Genomic DNA, 11,519 nt, shown 5'->3' with positions numbered 1-11,519 from the left:
TGTTCTTTTTTGCAATCTGAACATAGTTTATTGTCTATAAAAGCTTATAATTTTTCCTTTATATATAGATAGTGAACTGTTTTAAGGACCTCCCAACAATGTTAACACTCGTCAACGTGATTTAACTGATAACTGACACCCTGTAAAAATGTATCTATATATTGTGCAAACAAATATTCATTATGATTTTTTTTATTCTCATAAAAGATCCATTACAACTACTGTATAGCTTGCTAACCCACTTTGTTAATATTTATATTCAAATACAAGGCGCCCGTGAAAATATCCATAAAATCAAGTAAAGACTTCGATAGGTATATTTTGTACTGTAGTCATTCAGTAATTACAAGTGGTACCTGTCAAACAAATATATATAACTATAAAATTTTAGTAAAACTTGTGTTTTTCACTATAGAAATCAACGGAAAATACTTTTAAAACATCCCCTCGTGAAGCACACATTTCTTTTTTACAGGTAATATGGACTGTCATTTCACAAATGCATACCAAAGCTAGCTTTTTCTGTTTCACGGGGGGGGGGGGATATGTTTATAGACAAAAAATGACAAAAATGGTTTTTTTTTTTTTTTTTTTTTTTTTTAAATTCAAGGTAGTTTATTACCAAAACATTGTATCTTTTAAATATGTTTGTTTAATTTTATACGTGTTACACACTCAAAAAAGATTTAAGGAACATTTAATCATATTAAAGACTATTTCATTATAAGGTGACGCTAAAAGTCCGATTTCAATGGGAAAAAAATTGTCTACCCCTTCCCCCCCTTTTCAAGAGCTAGAATTAGGGATCATTTACTATTTGGCGTTGGTATTAAAACAATAAATCAATAACCATGGAACTGTTCTTTGTATTTAACAAAGATTATATGACCAAATTGCTATTAATATTGAATAAAATGGGTGCAAAATGTAGGCGGCTAACTCGAGCTTGGACTTCCTCCGACAGATGCGAACCATGCGACACAGTGACCTTTTTTGTTCTGTATAGAGCAATTTAGTAGAATAGAAATAAAGTTCCTGTAATAAATATTGTAAAATAACCTCTTCAGTCTCAAAAAAAACTTTTGTAAGATTTTACCCTTTACACAGCTAAACCTTGTCACTCAGTAAAATGAAAAACGACTGAAAGTTCACTGCTTAGCTCTGTCACTCAGTCTTTCAGCGATCATTCATTTTATCCTGAAAGGCGTGGTTTTATTCTGTGTTAATTATATATTAAATAAACAAATATAGGTAAATAAGTTTTAGATGCATTCATAACTTACCATCAGAGATTTGTGTTATTTTCCTTGCCGGAGAAGGAGTGACGATGGCTACCTATCTTTATCAGTGAAGAATGTAGATGATTAATTTTTCTGTAATAAAAATCTGAGTGTTATTCTATCAGTTTTTTTTTTTTTGCATACATTTGCATACATTTAGAACTCTTATTTATATCTTAGGATGACCATCATTTTTTATCTGAAATCACAGGAACTAACCCCTTTATCAGTTTAAATCCTTCCCCTAATCATGAATAGATGTCTCATCGTAAGTGGCTGTAAAGTAGACAAAAATGATAACAGATGTCTCTTAAACATGTTAAACATGCATCATACAACGGTCAACGACAGCGGGGCTTGTAAATATTTTTTCACTGGTCAATTGAGCTATCACCTTAAATTTTTACTGTTCAACCCAGTACTTTCACTGTCCACTGAGCCATTAGAATTTTAAATGCCTGACCCTAAACGATTATGATACTACTGTATAGTAATATTTTGTTTAAATACTCTGATAATACCATATCGTTATGCTTTGCATGCACTTATAATACTTAACAAAACAAGAACTTGGATGCACAATCCCGTTAGGTTAACTAGTCCTACCAAAAATTACTTTTGAAACGCATAAAAAACACTGCCTAATAGGGCACATGCCCTCTACAAAGTCCAATTTAAAAATTCACTCCCCCCCCACCAAACACACACACCTTCACACATAGATACACCCAGCCAATGCAAAACGAGGAATGGTATGAACGGAATGCGTCTTTGATATGTCGATACAATTTTTTTTGCATATATTGGTTTGAAGTAGGCATAAATGGCACAATTGAACAAAAACGTTCAAAGCTATTATTTATTGAATATAATATTTCAATTAATCATGTACAATTAGATTTTTTTCTTACCATAAACTTTTCATTCTAACTGCTCGAACAATTTTAAGTATTTAATTTCTAAGACTTGAAATTATTTTATTTTCTGTTTGGCATTTTCAGAAAAGGGATCATTAGCGCACACAAAATACTTTAAAGAAAAATGTAAATTTATTTCACATCTCCCAATACAATAATTTGAACAGTGTTAAAATTTGTAAATGCAGCGAAAAAAATACAGAGCATAGAACGAAAAATATTGATTTAATTAGAGTGTCCTTTCAAAGTTTTTCGCGCAGTAACTGGAAGAATGATAGATGTATATTAAAATGATTCTTCCGACTATTATCTACGATGATCAAATAGGGTGCCAAGAAAAAATTTTCAAAATGAGAACATTTCTCTTAGGCATGGATTAGCAATAAACTTCTCTTGCCTGCAACTGAAATAAAAAGAAAAAGGCATCAAGAATAAAAAAGAAAGAAAGAAAGTATAAGCATGAATGTGATTCTAAACACGAAGAAAACAAAGTGAGAGACAGTTGTGATATACAATAATGAATCACCCTACTAACCTATCTGTATGAGGTATCAGAATATGAAGTTACCTGTAAGGTCTTCCAGATAGTATATTTATTAACTGCAATAGGCACCAGGATATGAAGCTACCTATGTAATAGTTATATGAATCAGGGTCTGATAATTTCTATCTCTATAACAAATACCGACATAATAAGCAAATTACTTATAACAGGGACTACATGTATATATGAAACTCTGTACCTGTAAGAGGTATAATTCAGAAATAGAACCTACTTACCTCACTAAGGTGCTTCTAAAAGGTATGGAATTGCACTTCAGCTATCCTTATCAAGGACCAGATATTTAACCATTCTTGGTTCAAGTACATAAAACATCATACTGCTCAGACACCTGAATAAAACGAACCAATCTGTAACAAATACTAAACAAACCGACTTGTAACAGGTACCAGGTATTAGCTCACCGACCTGGAACAGGTACCAGATATTTACACAATCAAATTCTAGTACTTTAACCCTTCTTACTCGTACGGATGTCTGATTTTAACATACCTACCTTTTACAGGTACCAGATATTAGCTCAACGGCCTGTTACAGGTACCAAATATTTACATAATTAATTTTTTTAGTACTTTAACCCTTCTAACTCTTACAGATGTCTGGTTTAAACATATCGACCTGTAACAGATACCATATATTAGCTCACCGACCTGTGACAGGTACCAGATAATAACACAATAAAAATCTAAAAGTTTAACCCTCCTAACTCTTACAGATATCTGATTATAACATACCGACCTGTAACAGGTACCGAATATTTATGCTATCAAATTCTACTACTTTAACAAATCTAAATAGTACTGATGACTGATTATAACATATGACCTGTAACAGGTACATGTACCAGATATTTACACAATCAAATTCTAGTTTTTAAACCCTTCTTTCTCTTACAGATGTATGTTTAAACCAGGCATCTGTAAGAGTAAGAAGGGTTTAAGTACTAGGATTTGATTGCGTAAATATCTTGCACATGTTATAGGTTAGTGTGCTAATATCGGTTACCTGGTATACGTCGGTGAGCTAATATTTGGTAACTGTTACAGTTCGGTATGTTATGATCAGACATTTGTACGAGTTAGAAGGGTTAAAGTACTATATAGCTAGAATATGATTGTGTAAAAATCTGGTACCTGTTAAAATCGGTTTGCTAATATCTGCTACATGTACCTGTTACAGGTCTGCATGTTATAATCAGACATCTGTAAGAGTTAGGAGGGTTAAAGTACTAGAATTTGATTGTGTAAATATCTGGTACCTGTTAAAATCGGTTTGCTAATATCTGCTACATGTGCCTGTTACAGGTCCGCATGTTATAATCAGACATCTGTAAGAATTAGGATGGTTAAAGTACTAGAATTTGATTGTGTAAATATCTGGTACCTGTTACAGGTCGGTGAGTTGATATCACGTACCTGTTACAGGTCGATATGTTTTAATTATACATCTGTAAGAGTAAGAAGGGTTAAAGGTACTAAAATTTTATTGTGTAGATATCTTGTACCTGTTACCAGGTCGCTGGGCTAATATCTGCTACCTGTTACAGGTTGGTATGTTATATTCAGACATCTGTATGAGTTAGAATGGTTAAAGTACTAGAATTTGAATGCATAAATATCTGGTACCTGTTACCAGGTCGCTGAGCCGATATCGGTTACCTGTTTTAGGTCAGTTTGTTATAATCAGACATCTGTAAGAGGTAGGAGGGTTGAAGTACTGGAGTTTGATTGTGTAAATATCTTGTACCTGATACAGGTCAGTGAGCTTATATTTAGTATTTTTTACAGATTGGTTCGTTTTAATCAGGTGTCTGAGCAGTACGATGCTTTATGTACTTGAACCAAGAATGGTTAAATATCTGGTACTTAATAAGGGTCGCTGAATTGCAATTCCATACCTTTTAGAAGCACCTTAGTGAGGTAAGTAGCTTCTATTTCTGAACTATACCTTATAAAGGTAGAGATTTTCATATATACATGTAGTGCCTGTTATAGGTACATGTAATTTGCTTTTTACGGCGGTATTTGTTGTAGAGATAGAAATTATCACACTCTGATTCATATAACTACTACATAGGTAGCTTCATAACCTGGTGCCTAGTACAGTTAATAAAAAAACTATCTGGAAGAACTTACAGGTATCTTCATATTCTGATACCTCATACAGGTAGGTTAAAAGGGTGATTCATTATTATATGTCACAACTGTCTCTCACTTTGTGTTTGTTTTTCTTCATGTTTAGAATCAAATTCATACTTATACTTTTTCCTTTTTTTATTCTTGATGTCTTTTTCTTTTAATTTCAGTTGCATGCAAGAGAAGTTCATTGCTAATCCATGCCTTAGAGAAATGTTCTCATTTTTGGACACATTTTCACGGCACCCTATTTGATCATCGTAGATGATAGTTGGAACAAATATTTCAATATACATCTATCATTCTTCCAGTTACTGCGCGAAAAACTTTGAAAGAACAGACCAATTAAATCAATATTTTTCGCTCTATCTTCTGTATTTGTTATCGCTGCATTTACAAATTTTAACACTGTTCAATTCATTGTGAAATAAATTTACATCTTTCTCTAAAGAAATTTTGTGTGCGCTAATTATCCTTTTGTTTAAAAAAAAAGCCAAATTGAAAATAAAATAATTTCAGTCCTGAAAATTGTTCCAGCAGTTAGAACGAAAAGTTTATGGTTGAAAAAAATCTACTTGTACATGTTTAATTGAAATATTATATGCCGTATAACCATACCTATGAACATTTTTGTTTAATTATACCATTTATGCCTACTTCAAACCCATATATGCCAAAAAAATTATATCGACATATTAAAGACGCATTCCGTTCAAAAAATTCCTCGTCTTGCATTGGCTGGGTGTCCCTGGTAGGGGGGGTTATCTATAAGTCTTGGAATCGCCAACTCCCCATTGATTCAGGTTGTTATCTCTAAGCAGGGCAAAAAAGTACTAATAAATATAAATTATTTATAGTAACGTGAATTTCTTTTTTATTTATTTATTTATTTTGGGGTTGGGTGGGGGATGGTCTGTAAATACCTTTGTTTCTTATTGAATATATTTGAAATTGTTACGTCAACCCCCCTCCCCCCAACACTCGCACACAAACATGGTTTAAAGCCTGTGCCATGTATTCAAGCAATAAGAAAACGTTATATCTCTTTCCTCTTTTCGTATTACATAAACAAAACAAAGAACGAATAAATACAGATTCATTATACGTCACGGTAATGCGAGATAACTCGAGCACACTTATTAAAGATAACTCCTGACCGCGGACCTGCACGCAATACCAGATAGTAACGAGTTCCATTTTTATTACAAAGGAGACTGTCAATGATATCGAAAAGCCTTGACTTTAATTGATCGGGAATGGTTGTTTATAAAGTTGAAAACTCGTAGGTTGTTAAGCTGTTGATTTTGGTATTGAATGCTGTTCGTTATTACCATATATTTCATTCAAGTTTTTGTATGAGCTTTTGGTTTTATACCTTAACTGGGAATCTGAAGACTGTACACATGACAAATGTTTTATATCCTGGGGATTATCCGAGGGGCACCGAATGTACTTCTTGAGTCTATGCCCCTTATAAACTCGACTGAGGGAGTGACACATTTATATACTGGGCGACGTGCCTGTCAGTATTATTTCGTTATTTATTGAACTCATAAATGAATAGGTGAAGGATATGGACATAACGATCAGTATACAAGATCAAATGTCCATAAAACAATACAAAATAAGAGCAAACTAAACACCGACCTCCAAAACATAAGAGTTGGGATCCGGTGCCATGGAGGAGCGAACACCCCCTGCCGACCGGTCACACCCTGTCTGACAAGGTAACATAAGGTAGTTGATTACCTCTCCTCCCTTTTCCCAACCACTCATAACAAAAAAGAAAAAGGGAAAACAAACATATAGTTTTATTTTGTCAAGTTTGGTAAAATGTTACCAACATCGCTGGCTAAAAATAGAGCCATGAATAACAAACCCTGTTTTTTTTATTTTCGGTTTCATCTTGGTTTGACATAAACAGTGATTCCTATGTTAAATAAAGTTAAGGGTAACATAGTCAACAATTGGCATGTAAACAGAATAGAATAATGATAAGTAACATTGATAATTATCTGGCCGGCTTTTTCCATAGTCTTGTTAATCGTTTGTTGTATTGTGATGATGCAGTATACACGTGATTAATTAACGTTTTCTCATTTTGGAACGAAGCTACGCTCTTTCCACGGCAAAATAAGGATTCGAACCATAATGTCATGGATGATAAGAACTATAGATCACATGGACATCATACTAGTATATTCAGCACGTGTACTTTTATAAAACGTCCGATATTATCATTTTAAAGTGATTATAACTGCCTTAGCAGAAACCTAAAGAACTTGAAAATAAAAATGTTAAAATCTATCCTGTTCTATATAAAGGTTTAATTTAGAGACATATCAACCAGGTGGCTCCACCACGTCGAAAAGAATGACCCTTGATGTTACTGTCATCTATTCCTGCATGTACAAGTATGGAGTGTAGCTTTTGGCGGAAAATGCTGTAGTTAAAAACGGAACCTTTTCCTGTGAGAAGAAGGGGCCCAAAAAGATCTGCTCTTCTTGTAAGATGAAGGTAAGCCTGCAGGGCTGATGCCGGACACATTTCCCCATTAACTTGAGGAAGGATAACATTAAGCTCCCTTTCTCGAAACTGAATTGTCTTTGTATGTCGTAAGCAATGTAGGTAGCCCCATGAACAAGGCATCAAATCCACTCTTCTGACATGTTTTGATGTCTCAAAAGGTCCTGTAATTGCAATGGTGCCTGGGCGAAGCAGACCATAAAAAGCTATTAAACAAGCACACCAAAAGCCCAAGTCTTCAACTGATGAAAAGTCCAGGAAAGATCTCATCCGGAGAAGATGCGATGGTGTTATCGAATCAACAGGAAATTGGGCGGTACCAATTCTCGTTTAATACCCATGAGCAAATATTTCAACTGGTAATCCTCTGGAATAGGGTCTGGTAGATCACAAAGTTTGTGCATGTGCGGTATAATATTCAAGTATTGCTGAATTGAACAAAATTTGAAACACTTCACTTTTGCCAAGTAAGTCGCATATAACTGTAATGTTTTTGAAGTTGCTGGTAGTGGGGGCACACTGATATGGTCACAAAATTCCAGGTATGTCTTCATATGAGTGCGGTAAGTGGAAGTTGTTGAGTTAGCCCATGCCTTTCTTTTCAAAGCGGATGCTTGGTCTTGTAGGGACTGTACAGTGAATCCACCTGGCAAAGATATATGGCAATGACATATGAGACAACAATGTTTCAATAGAAAAGTTATCGTGTTGTAGGGAAGGCACTAAGGAATAAAGTTTTGTAAGTTGACCCGGCTCATGGAGACGGGAACATGCATCCCCTATGTTGTTTTGTTTGCCTGGTAAGTATTTAGCACTGATAACACAATTATACAGGGCAGATATCCAGAACAGAATGCGGCACATGAACTGTACAAGGGGAATCCTGGAAGATCCTTTGTTAATCCACGACACGGCCGAAGAAATATCACTATGTATGATCACTTTACTATTCACAAAGTATTTTCTCCACCTACACACAGACAAGAAAATAGCAATAAATTCTTTAACATTAATATGGGCCATAGCACAAGCTGGTAGATCTAATGGCCAATTAATGTAAAAGCAGTCTCCATTGTAGTATCCTCCACCTCCTTCGGAAGAAGCATCTGTCTGGAGTGAGGTGATGGGGCGTGGATCCTGTATACGACACGTGCCATTGAATATCAACATGAATGATATCCACCACTGAAGGGCTGCAAAGAAATCATCAGTGAGCAACACTTTATGATGTCTCTCAGTAACAGCATTCTTCAAATCAAACACTCGACGGAGAAATGTACGACCACCACATATCACTTGGGAGGCCCAGTTGAGCTTTCCAATAAGTGTTTCCAACTGTCTTACACTAGCTCGCTTTCTCCGAGAAAAAGTTCCCAATAAATTGTTGAAATCTTGTAGCTTTGCTGATGGCAAAGATAGAGTCATTGTCACTGAATCTACTACCACCCCCAGAAATACCAGCTGCTGGGAGGGACCTTCAACCTTTGACCAGTTAATAGCAAAACCTAGTTTTCTAAGAAGGCTAAGAAGTGTATACAATGCTGTTGAACATTCATAAAAGTTTTTCCCAAAAATCAAAAAATCATCAATATATGCAATTGCAGTATAACCATACACTTTCTTTAAAATTCTACAGACTGCACTACTAAGCCGTTGAAAAATCTGAGGGCTCTTAGCAGCGCCAAAAGGAAGCTTAGTGTCGTACAAATATGTTGGCGACGTAGCATTTACAAACTGCCATTTTAACCCAGTAGCACAATAGTTAGAAGGGTGGATGGGAACTGATCTATATGCAGACTGTAGATCTATCTTTGCAAGATAACAACCTTCACTAATGAGTTTGCTAACAACACGTAAATCCATGTATGAACATGAAGTATCTGACTGTACATAATCATTAATATACATATGCAATGGGCGAATAGCATCATGGATAAGTCTAACCTTAGAATGTGATTTAGGGATAGCTCCCAAGGCACTAACAATAGTAGGTTTGACACAAGTAGCCACATAATTTCCATTTGACAATTCACACAGTATCTGTTTCTCAACTTGTTCTGCATATTGAAAACATGACTGATAATTATCAACTTCACATGGGAAAAGTCGCTGCTCAGCTCCCTCATCAATAATTCTAAAGCACTCTTTTATCCCCTCGCATAAAAAATTGCGATCAAAATCATCTTGTAAATAAAATTCCCAAACAGAGTACTTTAACCCTGAGGAGGAGTCAGAGCAGCAACCCGTCCCATTCCCTAGTTTTTTGGGTGAGACAGTGCATTATGAGTTTGTGAATAACAAACAAAACAACAATGCTGCAATTTACAGTTGGTAAAGTCACATGTTTCCATATTAAATTTCCTGCAAATCTCTTTGCCTTCAGGTGTGAATGGATCACGTCGACTTCCTTTCTGCTTGGAGGTACCCTCCTTCTTAGAGTTAGTTACCAATGATCCTTGCAGGGTCTGCATGGTAAGGCTGTTGGGTTTAGGGATCAGTTGAAAGTCCTGAAGGTGAGGATGAGATACACCCCATCGAAACTTTTCCTTAAATTGCAGTTCCCTGTACTCACGGTCAAAGAGAAGGACACTACCTTTGACGTACTTGTTGAATAAGCGATTAATGTATTTGGTATACTCCAGGTAGTCACGTACTCCCTGGTCATCCAGTTCCTGATTAATGATCATTTCCTGCATAATTGCAGCATTACCATAGCCCCACTGTTCGATGGACAGTTTATAATAGTCACGATCAAGCTTTTTGTTAATCTTCACTCCAGTGTTGGTAAGTGTGAGAAGATCCTCCTTCTCTTGTTGCATAATGGGGTCAAGCCAAACGTAGTTATGAACGAGTCTTACTTTCCCTTTATTACTGGATGGGCTCTGCGTAAATGCAGTAGAAACATGAGAGGGGAATAAGTTCATAAGATTACTGAGGTCAACCGTACCTTGCGGGGGTTGTACATTCGGTGTAGGCTCAACTCCAGAAGCAGTCGCCTGATTCTCAGGTGCGCGAGTTGTACTTGGGCTTTGGCCAGGGCTGTCTTTCTCTTGCATGGCCGCTATAGTCTGTTTACAAGCATCAATATTCTGAAGGAGTTGCATCTTTCGTTTATGTAGTTCTAAGGTCTGGAGCTCCTTCTCTAGAACGAGTATTTCACTTGATATATTTGGGACTCTTGGGACTGCATGTATCCGCGGCGTGGTAACCCGAAGTTCCTCTGTTGATGTCGTTTTGGCCAAGCCGCCGGAGGCCACTAAATCTGCTTGGTTGTCACTCATTTCGTCTGATGAGTCGTCGCACGATCTTAAAAGGTCAAGCACAGTCCGATCTCTTGGACGAAGATCGTATGGATGACTCTCCTGCATGGAGAGAAAAACGAGCTGCTCGCCGAACAGCTTGCATATATGGCGCCAGAACTTAATTGCAAATATTACGCATGGCAATGCGCAAAGAACGATAACTCCCGCAAACCTGTGCATACAGGGACCGTGTCAAAATTTATTTTATCATAATAAAAACCACTTTTTTGAGGTAAACTAAATATCGAAAGCATAGTGCCTGAATATTTCTTGAATATCAATAGATAATCAGGGTCACGCGTTTTACATCGACTGATTTCATAGTCAGCACATGTTTGTCGGCTGTTCTGAAGAAAATTGTAGTTGTATATTGAACAAAATAATGTCATATCAAAAGGAAAAGAGCTGACAAACGTGTGCTCAAACTTAATTTAACAAAAAAACATGTTCAAAACAAACTTCTCGCTTCCATTGTTATGTCTTCTATTGACCTGTTAAATATTACAATTCGTCACGTGATGTCCACCTGCGAGAGTACTCGTGAAAGCAGTTACATTGTATTCTTCAATCTGACCCCGATCTAAATCATGTCTTTGAGCATGTTTTGTTGCCGTTTTCAGAATTAAGCAAATTAAACATTGTTTTAATTTTGCGTGTCATCACGTTTTTAAAAATAATTTCATATTGACATGGCTGTAATATGCTAAACACGTATTCGAATTTTTGGAAAGAGAGAGGGATAAAGAGAGAGATGTCAACAATAACACCGATCGATAGCCCTGCCTCCTATAAATATT

General features: G+C 36.0%; 1 pseudogene; it reads right to left on the bottom strand.

Annotated features, from left to right (window-relative positions):
• Nucleotides 1-7,225: 7,225 nt before the first annotated feature.
• LOC134259181 (uncharacterized) lies at nucleotides 7,226-10,788 on the bottom strand (annotated as a pseudogene).
• Nucleotides 10,789-11,519: the final 731 nt, after the last annotated feature.

Source organism: Saccostrea cucullata, unplaced genomic scaffold, assembly GCF_032062105.1.
Source record: "Saccostrea cucullata isolate Sc308-1 unplaced genomic scaffold, CSIRO_AGI_Scuc_v1 ctg957, whole genome shotgun sequence".
NCBI lineage: Eukaryota > Metazoa > Mollusca > Bivalvia > Ostreida > Ostreidae > Saccostrea > Saccostrea cuccullata.
Note: the sequence above shows the minus strand (reverse complement) of the source record. Positions and strands in the feature narration are given on the sequence as shown.